The 18,494-nt window shown below is 39.7% G+C and overlaps 1 long non-coding RNA gene across 1 annotated transcript; it reads left to right on the top strand.

Moving 5' to 3' along the window:
- Nucleotides 1-864: 864 nt before the first annotated feature.
- Nucleotides 865-17,159, top strand: LOC118471627 (uncharacterized). The gene is made up of 3 exons (XR_004848971.2): nucleotides 865-1,068; nucleotides 1,140-1,228; nucleotides 16,047-17,159. It is a non-coding gene; the product is annotated as an uncharacterized LOC118471627 (long non-coding RNA).
- The last annotated feature ends 1,335 nt before the right edge of the window (nucleotides 17,160-18,494 follow it).

Genomic DNA, 18,494 nt, shown 5'->3' with positions numbered 1-18,494 from the left:
ACTGCTCTCTCTGAGTGCCTCTCTTGTTCTTATTGTTACTATTTTCATTAATAGGAATCATGATAAATAACAGCTAAAACAAGTAATTCATAAATGTTGTGTCTGTTTTTTCGGACCACAAAAAAGTGAAACAAAGTAAGTTGCCCTGAAAGCCATACTGTAGTTTTCACCTAAACAGATGTTGAACCAAACAAAGTGCCAGTATAGACACTGACAGATGGCACTGCAGAAAAATACACTACCATTCAAAGTTTGGGGCCACCCAGACAATTTCATGTTTTCCATGAAAACTCACACTTTTATTCATGTGGTAACATAATTGCACAAGGGTTTTCTAATCATCAATTAGCCTTTCAACACCATTAGCTAACACAATGTAGCATTAGAACACAGGAGTGATGGTTGCTGGAAATGTTCCTCTGTACCCCTATGGAGATATTCCATTAAAAATCAGCTGTTTCCAGCTAGAATAGTCATTTACCACATTAACAATGTCTAGACTGTATTTCTGATTAATTTAATGTTATCTGCATTGAAAAAAAAAATGCTTTTCTCTAAGTGACCCCAAACCTTTGAATGGTAGTGTATATATACTGACTATATATATGTGTGTGTGTGTGTGTGTGTGTGTGTGTGTGTGTGTGTGTGTGTGTGTGTGTGTGTGTGTGTGTGTGTGTGTTTTTGCAATTAAAGTTTTTAACAAACTCGATACAAAATAAATACTAATGGGATGCATATTCACTTTTCTGTTTATAGTTTACACTTTGGTGGTGGAAATCCATAATTCACAATGTTGTCACATTGTACTGAAAACAATGGTAACACAACATAGAAGGAAGCAAAACAAACAAAGCCACAAAAAAATGTATTCACAAAGCCAGGAACTGTGTCTCAATCCATTGGTTTCAGTGTGCTGATAAAGTGTAAAAGTATCTTAGTGTGACCAGCTGATTAGCCATCACGCCATACAGCTGTGGGGGAACTAATGATTGGTTTGGATGTTGCAGCAGGGGGTTCAAATTGATTGACGGACGTAGTTCCAGTATACTCCTGAACACTCCTGGACAGGTACGCGCTGTGCAGCAAGCGAAACACTGGTAAGCTTTAGATTTTGTATTAATATTGTTTCTCCTTTTAAGACCAGTCTTCTGTGGCTGCAGGGCAGAGTCTGCTGACGGTGTCTCTGCTTATCGGCGGCGTCATGCGCGTGTAGGGTCGGACATCCGAGGTAAACAAAATGTTTGTTTATTGTTATCGTTCTGTTGCTTGATTGTGGTTAAACATTTCTTTGTTTCATTACTGTTTTGCCTATGTTGCCTTGTCTTTTTGTTTGTTTATTTTGTTGTTTCTTTCTTTTAGTTTGTAGTTGTTTTGCCTAGTTCTGTATTAGTTTGTTTGGCTCGAGTTTAGTTTCGTTTCTCCCCATGTGTGTTTGTCTTTAGGTTGTTGTGGCTGTGTTCTCTGGCTCAGTAATCAGGTTTCTCCCCTCCATAGCTGCGTAGGGCCTGTGTGACCTCCATTTCTAATAACTGCATTTATAGTAACATTAGTGTGTGTGTGCTGAACATATTTTTGTCCCAGAATAAAAATTGTATTGATATTTTTCTATACACGCCTCTGTATTCATTTGTGCATGTACCTGTGTTTAGTAGGGGAAACCCTCTGTTGAGAGGCAGGATTGTTAACGTTCTTAGGGTGAAAGTCCCTAGTTGGCGTTGTCGGTTCCATGTTAAAAGAAACCAGAAGACCCTCACCAGTCCTAACTTGGTTACATTAGCATTGATTCTACTAATACAACTTTCTCCTCCTTATAGTAACGCTTACTACTGAATTCCTCTCCATGCTGTCACAGTTTTGGGACATGAAGGTGTGATTCTTGGTGGTTTAAAGTGGCTGAAGTCTGTCAGGAGGACGGACGACGATCAGATTTACTTACACAGCAGTTAGTCGTTGCGACAGCCACATTCCAGGATGTTGTTTCCTAAAAGCAGGTCGGAGTGTGCAACCTGCCACAGCTCCTGACTTGGCCTGAGTACAACCATGTAGTCTGACTGACTGGAGAAAGAATGCAATGTTATCTTTGATCTTTCAATCTGCTGGTGATATCAAACAGGTGGAACTGCCTCACCAGAGAAAAGTATGATTGTTTGTTCGAGTGTTTGTGTGGACTTTCCTGCTGTTCAAGTGTTTGTGTACACACACCGCAGCAGACCACTTAGTATACTGGCTTAAGACGAGCTAAAAACATTCTGGAAATTATTTAACCTGCTTGAAACTGGATCCTCTGGTGTCCCATCTAGACAAACCGCTGCAATTTAGTTTCCTCATCCTGCAGTGATTAAAGGAGTAGGAGATGCTACTCCATTTTTACATGGCCCATTTTTACACAGGATATGAGGGTTCAGACTTAAGCTCCTGCCTGGTTTTGGCAGCGAATGTCTTCAGCTGTGTGGGGCTGGACTGAAGTCACGTCTTAACCACTGTCCCATCAGTCCACGCTGACCCTAACTGACCTGAGGGTTGCTTTAACAGCAGCAGAGCGTACAGCTGCTGCCTGCATCGGCCTCCTCAAGTTGCTGGACAAAACTGGCAGACGGGTACAGGAGGTACAGCAGATCAGACAACAGAGAGAAAGATTTTTCTAGCCCGACCGTCACGGGTCATTTGCCTCCACGGCGGTAATATTTTCACATTGACTGTATCCATCAGCCCCTGAGCATCCAAACAGGGAACATATAATAAGATTTGTGCATATGTAAGCTATAAAGAGCCTCGACTGTTGTGGCAAGTGCAGCTCCGCCGCTAAACTGGGGGCCCTATTTGAGTTGGAGAGCAGAGATTTGGAGTGATGTTTCTATTCGCTCCTCTGAGCTGCGAGCCAACTGGTCCATTTTCCCCGATCCACTTTCACAGGCCGCTTTTATCCCTCACAAAGCCCAAATACCGCAAGGAAAATGGGATGGGGCGGAGTTCAAACGACAGCTCAAAAGTTTTATGTTCAATGGAATAAGAAATGACTTTTTAAATGCCACTCTGTATGCGCTGCCCTACTGTAAGACCTCGGCTAATGAATTTAATGTGCAGTTTTTGGCTGGGGATGTTCATTTTTCTTCCCTGGCTGATTAAAAAGTAGAAGCGATTTATAGCTGCACTGGGAGTCGGGGTTGTTTTGTCATGTGGGCGTCTCATTATGACTTTAGTCCCCTCGTCTGCATCACCGCCGTATCACACTGCAGTCACCATTTTTTGCTGAGTGTATTGTGCTGCTAGTGAAATACTGCATTTCAGTTGTAACTTGAACAGCCAGAACTGGAACGCTGCAGGCTCCTGACTGACAGATTGAGAGTTATCATGGTAGTACATGAGGTCTGAGATGAGAGCTTTATGTAGTCAGCACATTCCTACAGTCATTCTCTTGTGACTTCTCAGCATTTTTCTTTCAGAGAAATATTATTTGGGTTTTTAAAAAAAAAAAACAAAAACCTATCTTCAAGGTATTCAGTTTCAGTAGACCACAGCTCATGGGAAGTTACATGAAGACAGAAGAGAGAAAGACATGAACATTTAGAGGTGCTATGTGTTAGAATGTGAAGCGATTTACATCTATTTATCACTTTATGGTTGTGACATAACTTAATGCGACTCTATATGTGTTTTATTCTAGAGTTTGATCTTTAAAGGTTACAAACTGATTGTGTAAGTTTTCTGCCTTGCTTTTTGGCACTTTTTTTTTTTTTAATATTGTGTCGTCTTTGGTCAACTTAGGTTATTTTAAAATTTGATTTGATTTGGACTTTTAAAGATGGGGTAATCAGTTTATTTTATAGCATCACTGGACAGGAATCCCACAGTAACTTTTCGCTATTTTTAAATTCAAGTGAACTAAGAAGAAAATAGTCTTCTGCATCTTCTCTTGGCTCCAGTTGCAGGCTTTTGATCATCTTGGCTGGAGAGTTTGGCCAATCACAGGTTCTTTTAAGAGGAGGGTCTTGTTTGTTCCTATTGGCTTTACAAATGCATCCTGATGGTGGAAATACTGCTTCAGTGTAGACAAAAACCTCTAAGAAAAGTTGCTTTTTCCAGCTTCTAAAAACAAGATTTTGAAACAACCTTAATAATCCGTACTAATTTGCCGGTTAAAAAGAAACGCTAATCTAACATTTTTAAACCCTGGTCTCTGTGTATTCATGGGCAAATGTAAAACAGTTTGGAAACCAGTGATGTCCCAGTTCACTTCGCCTATTTTTGCTCTGATGATTATGGTTCTGAAACAACATTTTCTTAGTACTTGCTGCTAGAGGGTTACAACTTAACTTGACATTGCTGCACCACTTTACTGTAATGTCTGCTGTGCCTGATATCACTCAGTCTACTGTATCCACAGTTTGAAGTCTGCAGGAATGATGAAATGATGTCCTCTTCACTTGTATTCTGGATGTAGACTGGGCTACTATAGTCGTTAAGGTGATTGTAGTGGTTTTTGTGTTCTCTTTCGTACGGACGTATTTTGTAAAATGATGGTGTGGACAGAATTTTTTATTTTTATGTTTTGAAAGGAGCAAATGTATATCATTGAGACGAATATCCCTGTCAGCGTAGGCCTGATGACACTAATATGAAAGTGTTTTGGTGGAGTGTACTCATAGAGCTGGAGTAACTACTGTAACCTGAGCTTGCAGTTCTTCTTTGACCTAATTTTCCTGTAAAACCTAAATGTGCTGCAGTGGTTTGGTTTTGCAGGTAGATTTACCTGCAAGCTGGCAATGAATGCAAATCACACTGCAAAAACTCAAAATCTTACCAAGTCTGTTTGTCTTATTTTTAGTCAGTGTCTCATCCCACTTGATTTAAGATAAATTCACTTAACAAGTGTCATTTCAGCAAGATGGAGGGACTTGTTTTAAGACAACACATCTTAAGTATCTTGTTAAGTCAAACGATCTTGAAATTATCTTCTCTTGAGTTGTATGTTACAAGAAAACTCAAAATAAGTTTAACCCTCGTGTCGTCCTGCGGATCAAAATTGACCTGGTTTAAAGTTTGAAAATGTGGGAAAAAATATATCTTCACAGTGAAACTTCTGATGTCCACATTTTCAACATTTTTGGGAAATCTTTGAACATTTTTTGGGTGGAAAAAAAGAAATGTTAAAAATGTTTCTTAAGAACATTCACAAAAAATCACCCAAAAGCCAGTGAATTTCACTGGATTTTGGTTGATTTTTATGTGAATGTTCTTAAGAGAATATTAAAAGTTTTATTGGTATATTTGTAATCACTTTAGATATTTTTAGGATTTTTTTCTGGAAGATTTTTACTCATTTTTTGAAAAATATTTACAAGAATTTTCTTCCCAAATTTGGGGGATTTTTTTTTTTTTTTTAAATAAAAGTTTTAAGGGAAACTTAAGGAATTACTGGAATTTTCTTCCTGAAGGGTTTGCAAATATTCAGAAATTTGGAGAATTTTTTTTCCCTTGTTTTTTGTATTTTTTTCAGACAAGGAAACAATATTTTTTGGTGCCCGTAAATGAAGACAACAGGAGGGTTAATACATCTCAAATTAGAAGATCACATGAAAGCAAAAATTTATTTTTGAGTGAAAAACTGCTATTTTTATTTATTTTTTTATTTAGCATGTCCGGCTTATTTTAAGACGCCTAAGCTTGACAATCCTGGTAACATATAGCTTAAAATAAGTTTTCCCAGCTAATTTTAAGATCTCAATATTCTAAATATATCTTATTTCAGAAAATCTTACCAAGCCATTTTCACTTGTTCTATTGGCAGATTTTTTTTTCACTTATTTCAAGTTAAAAGTTCCTTGAAATGAGTTTTTTTTTTTCTTGTTTTGAGAGGGGCATGTTTCCAGTGCACCGTCCTTGTCTGTTGTGAGGAGTTTGAGGAGGAGGAAAGAACTGCAGGTGGAGAGTCTACGTTTCTACCTATTCCAGCTTTCAGGGGAAGATTTTGACACACATTTTTGCTGATGTGGCTCCAAGCTTTATATCTTTTGGATATTTTCAATCTGTCTGCTACATATACTCATTTACTAAATAGGTATCGTTTGTGAGAGGCAGCTACTGTGTAATATTCATTGACGGTTACACTGGAGTCTTTTTCGGAGCACCTCATTCACATTCTCCATGTAATTTGAAGTCTTTCTGAACATTTTTGCGGACAGGAGGACGGGAAGTGGCAGCACTTATCTCCACTGGTGGTCCCACCTCAACCCAGGAGCCTCATGTGCTGTAAGGTTTTGCAAAACTGAACATGTTGCCCGAGATAACCCCAATACTACAATTACACTAATATGGTAAATACATAAAAATTTTTCCCAGTTGACAGTCATTTTAAGGCTTTTTCATGCAGACTCATGGCAAAGAGTCACGATAACTGTGTGTAAAACTTAATATAGTACAGTCATGTAAATGAATCTCAAGAGAAATTGCTTCATAATTAGGGGAAATGTGCTTAATTGGCTCATGTTGCATTTACTGTCAGTTTCTTGGTATTTAGCAGACTGAAAGAGATGCAGTGAGAAACTGGTGAGTCAAGGGATTTTGGAAGACACATTCTTGCCCCTGTACTCCCTCAGCACTGGGAGGCCATAAACATGATGAAGATTTACTACCAATGCCGCTGATGGATATATTTAAAGCCATCACTCTTCCATTGCCAAGTCACTGAAGCCTCTTCCTTGGGGTACAGCTGAGTGAGGTGATGGCTGCATGTTTTACAGTGATTTATCGGAACCGAGCCAACGATGTGATAATTGATAAGATAAGAGCAGAGAGACTTTCCTTTTCTCTTGGAGATTTTTCTTAATGAATCACACTCTGTGCACTAACTGTCTGTCTTCTGGCACTGCTAGACCCACCTGCATGAAAAATTAGAGGAGAATTCTTTTGATTCCTTCCTATATTCTGTTTCGCTATGCGCCACAACAGGTCATCTAATGATTACACAAACATGATATCTTATCTCTTCCCTGTTTTATGAGTGATATTAACTCTCAGCTGTGGCATATGAAAGACCTTCAAGTATTTGTGGACCTGCAGTTGTTTTATTGTATCTTCTGTAGAGGCCGTCACCATAATTATTGGCATGATTGGCTGTTTGTGGAGCCAGAATATGACATTATATTCAGCTTGCATGGTTTTGTCCTGTGAAGCACACATTTGATGCCATGTGAGCGTGCACGCCTCAGCATGCTCGCACATGCATGTAGGGAGTGCGGCGGCTGAGCAGGTCTAATGTTTTTGGCGGGTGCGTGACACACACGCAGTCCTGAGCTGCCGGTTTAGGGTGACTGCGTGGAAAGAGATGCAGACTGTGACTCACTGCACGATTGTGACACCTGCACCGACCGGGCCCGTCACATGCCACCAAGGCACACCCTGCTTGTGCAAAAACTCTGCTTCTGACGTACTTGGTGCAAATGAATCCTGCCCGTCAGACCCTTGAGGCACAGAAAGACCTTTTAGGCCAACAAGGTTTTTAGGAGCGTTTCACGGCTGCGACGTTTCCACTGATTCATTTATTGATTTCCCTCGTCATGTGTCCAACTAAACGGGCCCAGCTTTTTCAAGGACCAATATTTCCTCCACATGTGTATAAGTCTATTGATAGCATGTGGCTCCATTTAATGCAGACACATAAAACAACAAGCAGGAAGCATTAAAACCATGTGAGCCTGGATTTGCTGCTCTGCAAGGGACCCACTTCTCAGTCCAATCCAGTCTGTGTACTGCACAGCCCAACACACACACACACACACACACACACACACACACACACACACACACACACACACACACACACACACACACACACATAGCTGTTCAAGCAATTAGACACGCCTGCTCTCCATATTGGAATAATAAATACAGACTGAGGGGTACTGCACAACTATACCCAGTTAATGCTTCACTTTTAGCCCTCTGTGCCCTATTAGAATAAACAGAGGTGGTTTGCAGGTTTGGGACAGCTGACAAGTGGCTAACACACCTAGGGGTTTGAGCCGTATATTTCTTGTGGTTTGTTTAAGCTAACCCTAGCGCCAGTATATACACTATGTGGTGCAATCAGTGTGAGAAAGTTTAGAGAGGTATATTTTAAAGCTAATATGTCCCGTGCTCTGCTCCAGTTGACCAGACTCTATTTTAAATGTGCCGATACCCTGAAGTCCACTCATGTGGCCCTGTGAGGAGGGGGAAAACAAATGCGTATTTGAACAACTGTTTGATCCAGCTCTGGCCGTGGATATCATTTATTTGTGACACCCTATAGTGTGGGGGGCTCTTAGCAAAACTCCCTCTGGTAAACAGTCATAAAAAACCCAGGATTCAGTTGCACAAACACAAATAGCTGACTATTCATAGCACTAATGAGAGCTGCCAGGGACGCCAGCAGGCCTTGAAATGCACTGTCGCCACTTGCAGAGTTATGGCATGACTCGGGGTAAGAAACCATGCAGGGCTGTGGATGTAAAGGCATTCCCGTATAACTTCACCTTTCCCTCCAACTTTCTTTTCTGACTCCCCGATGTTTTCTTGTTTGCATTCCTCTCTTCCTGTGTTTTTTTTCCGTCCTAAAATCCCCCCTGTCCTTCTGTGCCACAACCTCAATACGGAGGCATTTACATCATGGCAAAGATGTTTTCCAGCAGCACATTTGTTCACTGCATTATTTCCTCTGGTGCCTCGTTTGTGCCTACAGTGATACACCCTGAGATAACCTCGTCACGTGAACTGCGCTGCAGATTGGATTATGAAGGTGTCAAATCTCTCCCTGATGGTCACAAGCTATTTTCTGAGTAAGACATTAACTTACCATTACCCCCTACAAACCACAGTGGAGCGGTGTGTAATTTAGCAGTGTGCTGATTGATTGGTCTGTTTATTTTTTCGTTCGGCCTGACAGGAGTTTCAGACTTCAACGTTCAAATTCCTTGCAGATGGCCAACCAGCCCGTCCAATCCCCACTGCAATTAACCTTTGGAGGAGAATAACAAAGCAGTACACAGGGGCACTGCGGCCGGACTCAGCTGCTTTGATGTGGTTCCTGTGTTTGCTCTGCCGTGCACTGGGAGGGAGGTGAACTCTGCCGACACGTCCAGGGGTGCTGAGGGGGGCGTCACTGCAGCATGGAAGGAACTGTTATCGCCTTTCTGAAACATTGGCTGCATTTACTTACACAGAGGAGCTGGCCTTCAGCCACACTTTTATTAGCACATATCATACCCTGCAGCAGGCTCTCACAGTTGCCTCAGATGAACCGCTGGAGTCCTGATATTCCTTTTGATGTTAGGTGACATGTCCACTGATTGGGTGATGTTTTTGTGAATGACAGTGTTTGAGATTACCTGTGGTCACTAGTGCGAGATGAATTCAGATGATTTACTCAAGAAAAAGCAACAGACATCATTACTACTAGATGAAAATACAAGAAGTCAAAAATAGCATTTCCTAAAACTTAATTTAAATTAACAGATTTTCTAGTCAATGAAGTGTTATAATTTTTAAATTGTTATGGTGAAGATGTTAGCAGATACTTATTCACCGATCCAAACGACGTGTAACAACGTTAGCATTTATTTGGAGTGTTTCTGGCACATTCATGAATGTAAGTCCAAAAGGTTTTAGCTAGTTGTTAAATGCTCTAGCAGCTAGTTAATATAATAATCTGTTTGTCTAACAAGACAATGAACTGCAAGATGTTGAAGAAAGTTGTGAGGATTGCTCTATGTGCAAACATATTGATTAATTGACTGACTAAAATAATAACAAGAAAAGCAGTCAGAGAGCGCAATACTCTGCCAAGGCTGCCCAGTCTTTGTATGAGTTCCGATGGATGAAATTTTTAAAAGCTTCTTGATCCTCAGCGGTGGATTTGTAGCAGGATCACAATCATGTGATTGTCAGTAGGCAGCTGACGTAGTGTTCACTTGTTGTCATAGTTACAGTGACACCGTGCTGCTATCTTGCAATGACACAGAAATCTTTAACAAATCTGTAGATCCAGACTATAAGCCACATAACTGCCAAAATCTATTCACTTGGTCTTTGTGTCATTTCTGACCTTCCCTGAAAATTTCATCCAAATCCGTTATTCCGTTTTTTTGAGTAATGTTGCACACAGGAAGACAGACAGATAAACATCACATGACTCCATCGCATTCCTTGACAGAGTAATAGCAAATAATATCCCCTTCAGTGGTCCATGCTGGCAAACAGTTGATGAAAGTATAATTCACTCTGTTTCTAGTCACCGTAGTGAAATATTTGGCTCTGTAAGAGGTTAATTTTTGTTCACCCACTTCCAACGATCTTTCAGTGGCCTGAACTCTCACCCACAGTGCTACATCAGGTTTTTTCTTTCAACAATGTCTCCATGTGCATTTTAACAGGCCTGAGGAACAATGTTGGCCTTGTGAAGGTTTTCCATGCGTTTTCTGTTAAGGACGTGGCATTTCAGAGAAACAGATTCCTTTGAATGTTTCACAATGGCAATTGATTTCTGTGTGTCAGACTGGGCAAAGAGGTCCCAGATTCTTTTTCGGAGTTGAAGTTTTGAAGGAAAAAACACGGTTCACACTTAAAATGTGTGCATGTACTGATGCTGTTTACATGCTTTTAAGTACATACTTGGCTGCTTCCTTCCCCTTTGCTGGTGCTGTATATGTGTGAATTGTGTGTGTGCAGTGGGAGGTTTTCCACAGGCTCTGAACTGTCAGTGGGTGGGAGGTGTTGGGTGCAGCAGCTCTGAGCTGTGGACAGATCGCTGCTCCGTCCTATCTGCTGTGTATAGCTGACATTCTGGCTCAATGGGCCATTTCAACACCTCGACACTCAATCCACATGGGACAGCAGGCAGAGCTCAGAGCTCAGCCTCTCTTTCATCCCATCACTCTCCGTCTAGACAGACAAATGTGCATTTAGTTTCCATTATTTTAAAGAGCATTTTGAAGTACAGTATTTGTCTTTAATGCTGTTTCGTATTTTTTCTATTTGAATTTGTGGCTCAGTAGTGATGCATCAAGTTGATATTTATCTCAAACAGTGTGAAACACAGTGCGAGTTTAAAGGGATGATTTTGACGTCTTGAAAACTATTGGATGATAACTAGTAAATTCGGGTACTAGAAAATTTTCAGCTTCAACTTTCAACTCATTGTTTACTGACCCCACCCTTTCTATTCGGTTCTCTATCATTACTCTCATTTCTGAGGTTTCCAGACACATTATATTCAGATATAGAACCAATTATATGTCGGACAACAAGTGCATTGAAACAGGAGTTGGTGGAGATGACTGTATAAAAAGATGGATAATGTGGCACATATAATAATATGAATGAATGAATGAATGTTTTATTTTGGACATGTGAAGGAAAATAAAGCCACAAAATATTCCAAACAACAACAAAACAAAATAAAACACAGCAAAACAATGCAAAAAATAATAACCCAACATATTCAAAAAGGAGTAGGATGAAGCATAAGCTTATTTCCTCCTACCCCTTCAGTCACTCAGTACCCCACTCCCATAGTTATTTATGTATGTATTTACAAAAAATAGAAAATAAATAATATAAATAAACAGATATTATATAATCAGTTGTATACCCGTGTCAAAGCCCCTCCTCCTCCATGTACCTCCTGAAAACCATATTTTTTTATTGCTTTCTAAACTGGGTCCTGCTTGGACATTGCTTGAGCTCCACCTCCAGTTTGTTCCATAACCTCACTCCACATGTTGAATGACAAAATGATTTTAGTGTGTTGCGAAATGTTTTCATTTTAAATCCCCTGTCCAATTATAACCCATGTTAAAAAAGTAGTTCTGAATATTTACGGGAACTTGGTTGTTGCTTTGTACAGTGTATGTGCTGTTGGATAATGAACCAGATCAGGGAATTTTAGTATTTTTGATTTTAAGAAAAGTGAATTTGTGTGCTCTCTATAACCAGTTTTATGGATTATCCTTATTGCTATTTTTTGTAGTACTGATAGTGACTGTAGTGAACATTTATATGCATTGCTCCAAACCTCTGCAGACGAATTTAGATATGGTTTAATAATAATATGGCCGTATGTTTCTGGATGAGCGCTTCTGAATCTCAGTGTGGTGCCTCTGACTGTAGATGTCTTGAGTCTGACTCCTCCTAACTACAGACTAATCTAAAAATGAGTAAAGAGGTGGAGCATGAGTGGAGCTGGGGTGGTCCACAGCCTATCCTGTGATGGCACCCACCTGTCACTCAAAGTGGCCACGAGCTTTAATTATGCACAATTGAATACTTTACTGCAATCTAAATGGGTGAGTTATGTAAACATTTATTCTCTGTGTAGTTGTAATGAGACCAACGTCTTTATTGTAATAGGCTGAAGCATGTTTATTTCTGCTGTAAATTTCAGTATTTTAACATGAAGGACTTTTGGAGACTAAACATCAAGTTTGGGAACTTTTCTGTTGAAAAAAGGCCTTAGTCCTGTTATATATTTTTTTTTTTAAACTTCTGAGCTATGTGCTAAATACATAGCCCAAAGGAAAGGCAGGGACGGTCATCTGTCAAAATGCCTTAATACTGCTGGTGTTATTCTGGATGAATGCCACATTAGAGGGGTTTTCCATAAATCTCAGGCATGACAATAGGAGAAGCTCAGGCAGTTTAGGAAACCACATGCAAATACTTGTTACACAGTTCATTATGTTTATAATAATTAAAACTTATTTTACTGCATGACATCATATGACAATATATTGTGTGTGACGTGATAATATTTGTTTGATTTGTGATCATTTTCTCAATATCACAATTAGGGGCATTTAAAGTTAAATCAATAAACACTCCCAGTATTATTAATCAGCCATAACAATTATTAGCTGTTATTTCTAGCAGAAGTGAATAATTGGAGGAAACCAGCCGATGGAGGTCAGGAGAGAGGCAAAGGAACAGAGAGGGAGTGCCCTTTTGCTTGCACTCGGCTCTTTTTATAACTCTCTGCGGGTTCACGGAAGCTGGCTCCTGCATGGCTGCCCACGGCATTCAGTTACCAAGAAGAATTTAATGTGTGCAAGCTTACATCAGGGGCTGCTGGCTGTAACTGTATGACTGAGTGCAATCTGATGTTGTGACAGCGTGTGTCACCTTTACTGGCAGCAGGGTCACAGGGGGCACAGTTTTGGGGCGCACGGATAAAAGCAGTTATGTCGACTACTGAGATGAGGATTAAATTACTGTCAGCTCTGTAGATGTATATTTTCTCTGTTATCGGTTGCTGCTGTGTGATTGGAGTGTTAACAGAGCAAAAAGAGTGCAGGTTTCCAGGATGCTGCAGACACGCGTGTCACAGCAAGCTGTTAACACAATTCTCTGACATATGAAGTTATCATGGCAAATGTGTTTGCAAACCGCTGCCTCTTTACACACCCAGCGGACACAGAGCAACATTACCTTTCATTTTCAGTCATGCTTCCATCCAGTATTTAGCTCTGATTTGGTCTCCACCAGTTCCTGGGACATATCTGACTCTTTAGCTGTTAATAGGTTCCTTCTGTTCGCTATGGTTTTATCAGAGCTCTCTCACCAAAAACAGCTGCCTGTTGCAGCTGAAAGAAACACTGTAGATGAGAGCTGTGATAGTGAATTTAACAATAAAGCTGCAGACTGCAAAATCTGTAAAAAATTCAATAATGAGAAACAATGAAAGATGCTCAAAAGTACAGCAGAGTTGCAGGAAATTGCAGAGGGGTGATGATTTCACTGTGGGGCTGCCAGTAAACACAATACCTCTTACATTACAAATAAGAACTTGATATATTATTAATATCAAAATATTGTGTTTGTGCAACTTTAAAGAGTTCTGTAAATGTCATAGTTTTGACCTTGATAATATGTCCATATGTGTTTCCTTGTCCCATCTATCGACCCCGACCTCTTAACTATGTTATCTTGGGCCCTGTCACAATGAATCAGTGTACAATGTATCTATGGGGCTGTTTTTAACATCTCTTATGATTAAAAGTCTAATTGTTACTGTGTTAACATGTCCATGTGGTGTTTTGTATAACAGAGGATGCATCATGAATAATGAAAAAAAGCAGTTAACCCTCCTGTTGTCTTCATTTACGGGCACCAAAAAATATTGTTTCCTCGTCTGAGAAAAAATCCAAAAATTCAGCAAAAAAAATCCCCTAAATTTCCGAAAATTTGCAAAACCTTCAGGAAGAAAATTCCAATAATTTCTTAAAAGTTTCCCTTAAAAGTTTTATTTTTGTTAAAAATCCCCCAAATTTGGCAAGAAAATCCTTGTAAATATTTTCAAAAAATGAGTAAAAATCTTCCAAAAAATCCTAAAAATATCTAAAGTGATATTTTTCCCCTATATTTTCAAACTTTAAATTTGCAAAACCTTCAGGAAGAAAATCCCAATAGTTCCTTAAAAGTTTCCTTCAAAAGTTTTATTTAAAAAAAATCCCCCAAATTTTACAAGAAAATTCTTGTAAATATTTATATATATTTTTAAAAATATCTAGTGATCACTCACACACACACACACACACACACACACACACACACACACACACACATATATATATAGTTTTACTGATATATTCATATATCAGTAATCAGTAATATTAGTAAAACTTCTAATATTTTCTTTTAGAACATTCACCAAAAAATCAATCAAAATCCTGTGAAATTCGTTGGATTTTGTTAGACTTTTTTGTGAATGTTTGTAAAGAAACATTTTTTTTTAACATTTCTTTTTTTCCACCAAAAAATGTTCAAAAATTTCCCAAAATGTGGACGTCAGAATTTTCACTGTGAAAATATATGTTTTTCCCCATTTTCAAACTTTAAAACGGGTCAATCTGACCCGCAGGACAACACGAGGGTTAACACCATGGCTGAGCATTCGCACCATGAAATTATAGTGTAAAAATGACAATCTTAAAAATACAAATTCAGATTCAGACATTACAGGTCTGCACATTCTAAGGGAATCAATGGAGTACAGTTCCATTTAAGATATTTTCAGGCATAAACAAACTCTTTTCACTGAATGAAATTTCAAATTTGTAAGTTTGTTACATGATGATGAGTTTTTAATTGTTGTATCTGTGACCACAGAGGGACTGTAAGCAAATGTGGCCATGAATTCCTGTTTAAAGTGAGGATTCAAGGGACAGCAGTAAAATGAAAATTCCAGTTTACAGCAAATTTTACTTTATTTTCAGAGTTTTGATCATGATACTAATCACATGCTCTGACAAGCTTAACTGCTGAAATTTGGAAATGTGACTACACTGATAACAAGAAGTGTGACTGCTTAAATGAACTTCTTGGGTAAAAAAACATGTAAACTGTCAAAAAAGTTTCCAAACTGCCTGTTTAAAACAACCAGTACTTTACAAAATGACTTTCTCAGCTTTGACCTACTTTATTTTATGTGTCGGACCAAAGTTTTTCTGACTTTTCAGTTGTATCTAACTTAACTGCATTCATGTTTACATCATGTCTCATCATCTACTTTTATGTATTTTTTGCCTGGTCATACTTAGTTTTGTTGACAAGTTCCCACATCAGCAGTTATTTTGGTGAATACACTGACATGAAAAGTTAAAACCCAAGTCTCAATAAAGAGTTGTAGGATGAGATTGGCAGTGATAAAGGAGGAGGTTGGCGCTGCTCATGTGGTCACTTTAACTCTGTTAAAGGCCACTTCTCTGACAGGCTGAGGACAGTGTGGGTGGTCTGACCAGGGCTCAGGTTCTGTACTGCTGACTTCTTGGAAAGTCAGCAAACACCCTGTGCCCACACTTTCACACACAAACACCACTTTACACCCAATGACCATCAATCTCTTCATCTGAAGCCCCAACAACCGAGAAAAGCACCGACCAGTCTGTCTGCATGCTGCCACCTCATCCCTCTGTTTACGCCTTTTTACTTCTTCTTCTCCACACTCACTCCTTCATTGCAGCCATTCCTTTTCTCTCACTCACTGCTTCTCTAATTTGTCCCTGTGTGTATTACAGGAATGTACTGCATGGCTCTGCTGAAACTGGACCCTCAGAATGGGAGTGGGAGAGCGAGTGGAGTGCTCAGGGGAGGTCACGTAGGTTTATGGAAGGTCAGCGAGCCCACCTGAGAGTCCGACCCCAGCACTGATCAAGCAGACAGAGATGTACTTTGATCATGTGTCTTGAGGTGCCGTCCCATCCGACAAGTTCTCAAGTTATGTAAGCATCCCAAGAGGGGGGTCCACCTCCTGGTCTGCTTCTGCAGCTCCACCTCCCATCCTGACCCCCTGTCCCACCTCAGTCTTGTGACTGTGGGGAACAAAGACGGTGGTGGGCATTTGAGCCATGTGGAAGGTGACTCCTGGTGCCAGTGTTGGGTTTCAGGCTCGACCTACAAAGTGAGAAGCGGAGACCATGCGCTGCCGCTGTCAGGAGTGAGATATAGGGGAAAAACGGAGACAAAGACAGTGACAGAGAGAGAGATCGGAAAGAAGGGGGGGAGAGAGAAAGAGAAACGCCCTCACCGCTGCTATGCATGATGGGCATGAATGCGTTTCACCAAAGAGCTTGAGTCTTCACCACCACTGACAGCCCACAAACCCAAACACTGAGGGAGCGCTTCACTTCTGGGACCATGCTGGCTTCTGGCACGAAATTCTGAGATTTTATTTATTTCAATTGGGTACATAACTTGTTATTAAATGCTGGCTCTGAGCAAACATGCTCACCACACAAGCTTGGGTTAGGGTGCTGTAGGGATAAAGTCTTAACAATTTGCATTTGGTTGCACAAGTGGCGCCTTCATCACCAGCTAGTACACTCTGCCACTTAAGTATGCAGACGTCTTTTTACGTTTTACTTTAAAACCCTTAAAAGACAATAGACACCTTAATCAGTGAGGCAAGGGGGGGAAAAGTGACATTTTTCCACCCAATCTCTTGAAAATTATGTTCCTGTATAACAAATGTACATTCTTAATTAGGTTTTGAAATGTGTCCTCCTTGTCTGGTAACAGGACATAGCTGCAAATGTGTCCATTTTTAGTCACGAGTCTGTATTGGTCAGGTTGTGGCGCCTAAACTGTTTGGTGAATTAAAAAAAAAATAAAAAAATCTTGGTTTCGGTTAAAATACATCTCAAGTCTCTCATCCATTTTCTGTGTTATCGGGGTAACAATTTAATAAGTGATTGATTGACTGAAAAAGCAATACAATGAATGTCAAAGATAAGTTGATTAAACTTTCCTTAAAATGTAATGGAGAATGCAGTGTAGTTTTACAAGAACACATATATTTAGGAGACAGTCACTCTAGAATTATTTTACTGTTAATTTGCCAGATCTGTCCAACAGGTTGATTCAAATCCATAAGTGAAAAATAATACATCAAGAAATGCACTCAGAGCGCAGTGCTCCGCCAAGTCTGTTCATTCCTCCATATGGCATTGTCAGAAATGCAGCATATTTTTGTAGAAATGCAGCATTTTTTTTATTAGTTATTGATGATCAGAAATCACGACAACATAGAATGTGGTCATTTAATATAGATGAACCCACAAACAAAATTACCTTGCGTTGAGCACAGGCATGTGTTATGCATGTGTACATTATGTACGGATATTGAATCACGTGACCTAAATATGTAGCAGGCGACGGGAATTGATGGGACTCAGAAACACCCCCAGAATTTAATCAATTGTTCTTGTATCATTTCCAAAAAGTCCGCAGGTGGATTTGTAGTAGGATCACAATTATGTGATCGTCAACAGGCAGGTGACGCAGCGTTCACTTGCTGTCATGGTTACAGTGACGCTGTGATGCTATCTTGCAATGGAAATCTTTAACAAATCCATGGATCCAGACTATAAGCTGCATCACTGCCAAAATCTAATGAGGTGGTCCTTGTGTCATTTCTGACCTTCCCTGAAAATTTCATCCAAATCCAATTGTCTGTTTTTGAGTAATGCTGCTAACGGACGGACAAACATACACCGATCATCACATAACTCCGCCGTGTTCCTTGGCGGAGTAATAAACACAAAATAACACAATACACACTCTTGTTAAACAAGAATTTAAATTTTAATCAATGGATGCTAAAAAAAGGGAGAAAAAAACATCAAAATCTTAACAGTCAGCAGTGGGTCGGTTTAAATTTAAAACAGAGTAATGCAAGACTCAAGTGCAGTGTCATTCATGGCCAAGAACAAAACCAGACATAAAAATTTAAATGCAGTTTATAAGAGAGCTATCTGATGCAAATGAATATTCAAAAGTAATTTAAAAGAAGTTACTAAAAAAAGCAGGTCAAAGTTCCTTAAACAAACTTAAAAAGTCTTATCCGAGTCGTAGGGCTTTTTGTCAACGGGACAACAGTTCTAATAAACAGTCTGGGCCATAAAGAATCACTCCCAGCCGCCAAGCAGGAATCCTGGTACCACCCACATTCTCTGTGGTCAGATTCT

This window comes from Amphiprion ocellaris, chromosome 6 (assembly GCF_022539595.1).
Source record: "Amphiprion ocellaris isolate individual 3 ecotype Okinawa chromosome 6, ASM2253959v1, whole genome shotgun sequence".
Lineage (NCBI taxonomy): Eukaryota > Metazoa > Chordata > Actinopteri > Pomacentridae > Amphiprion > Amphiprion ocellaris.
This window is presented reverse-complemented; position numbering and strand designations above follow the sequence as displayed.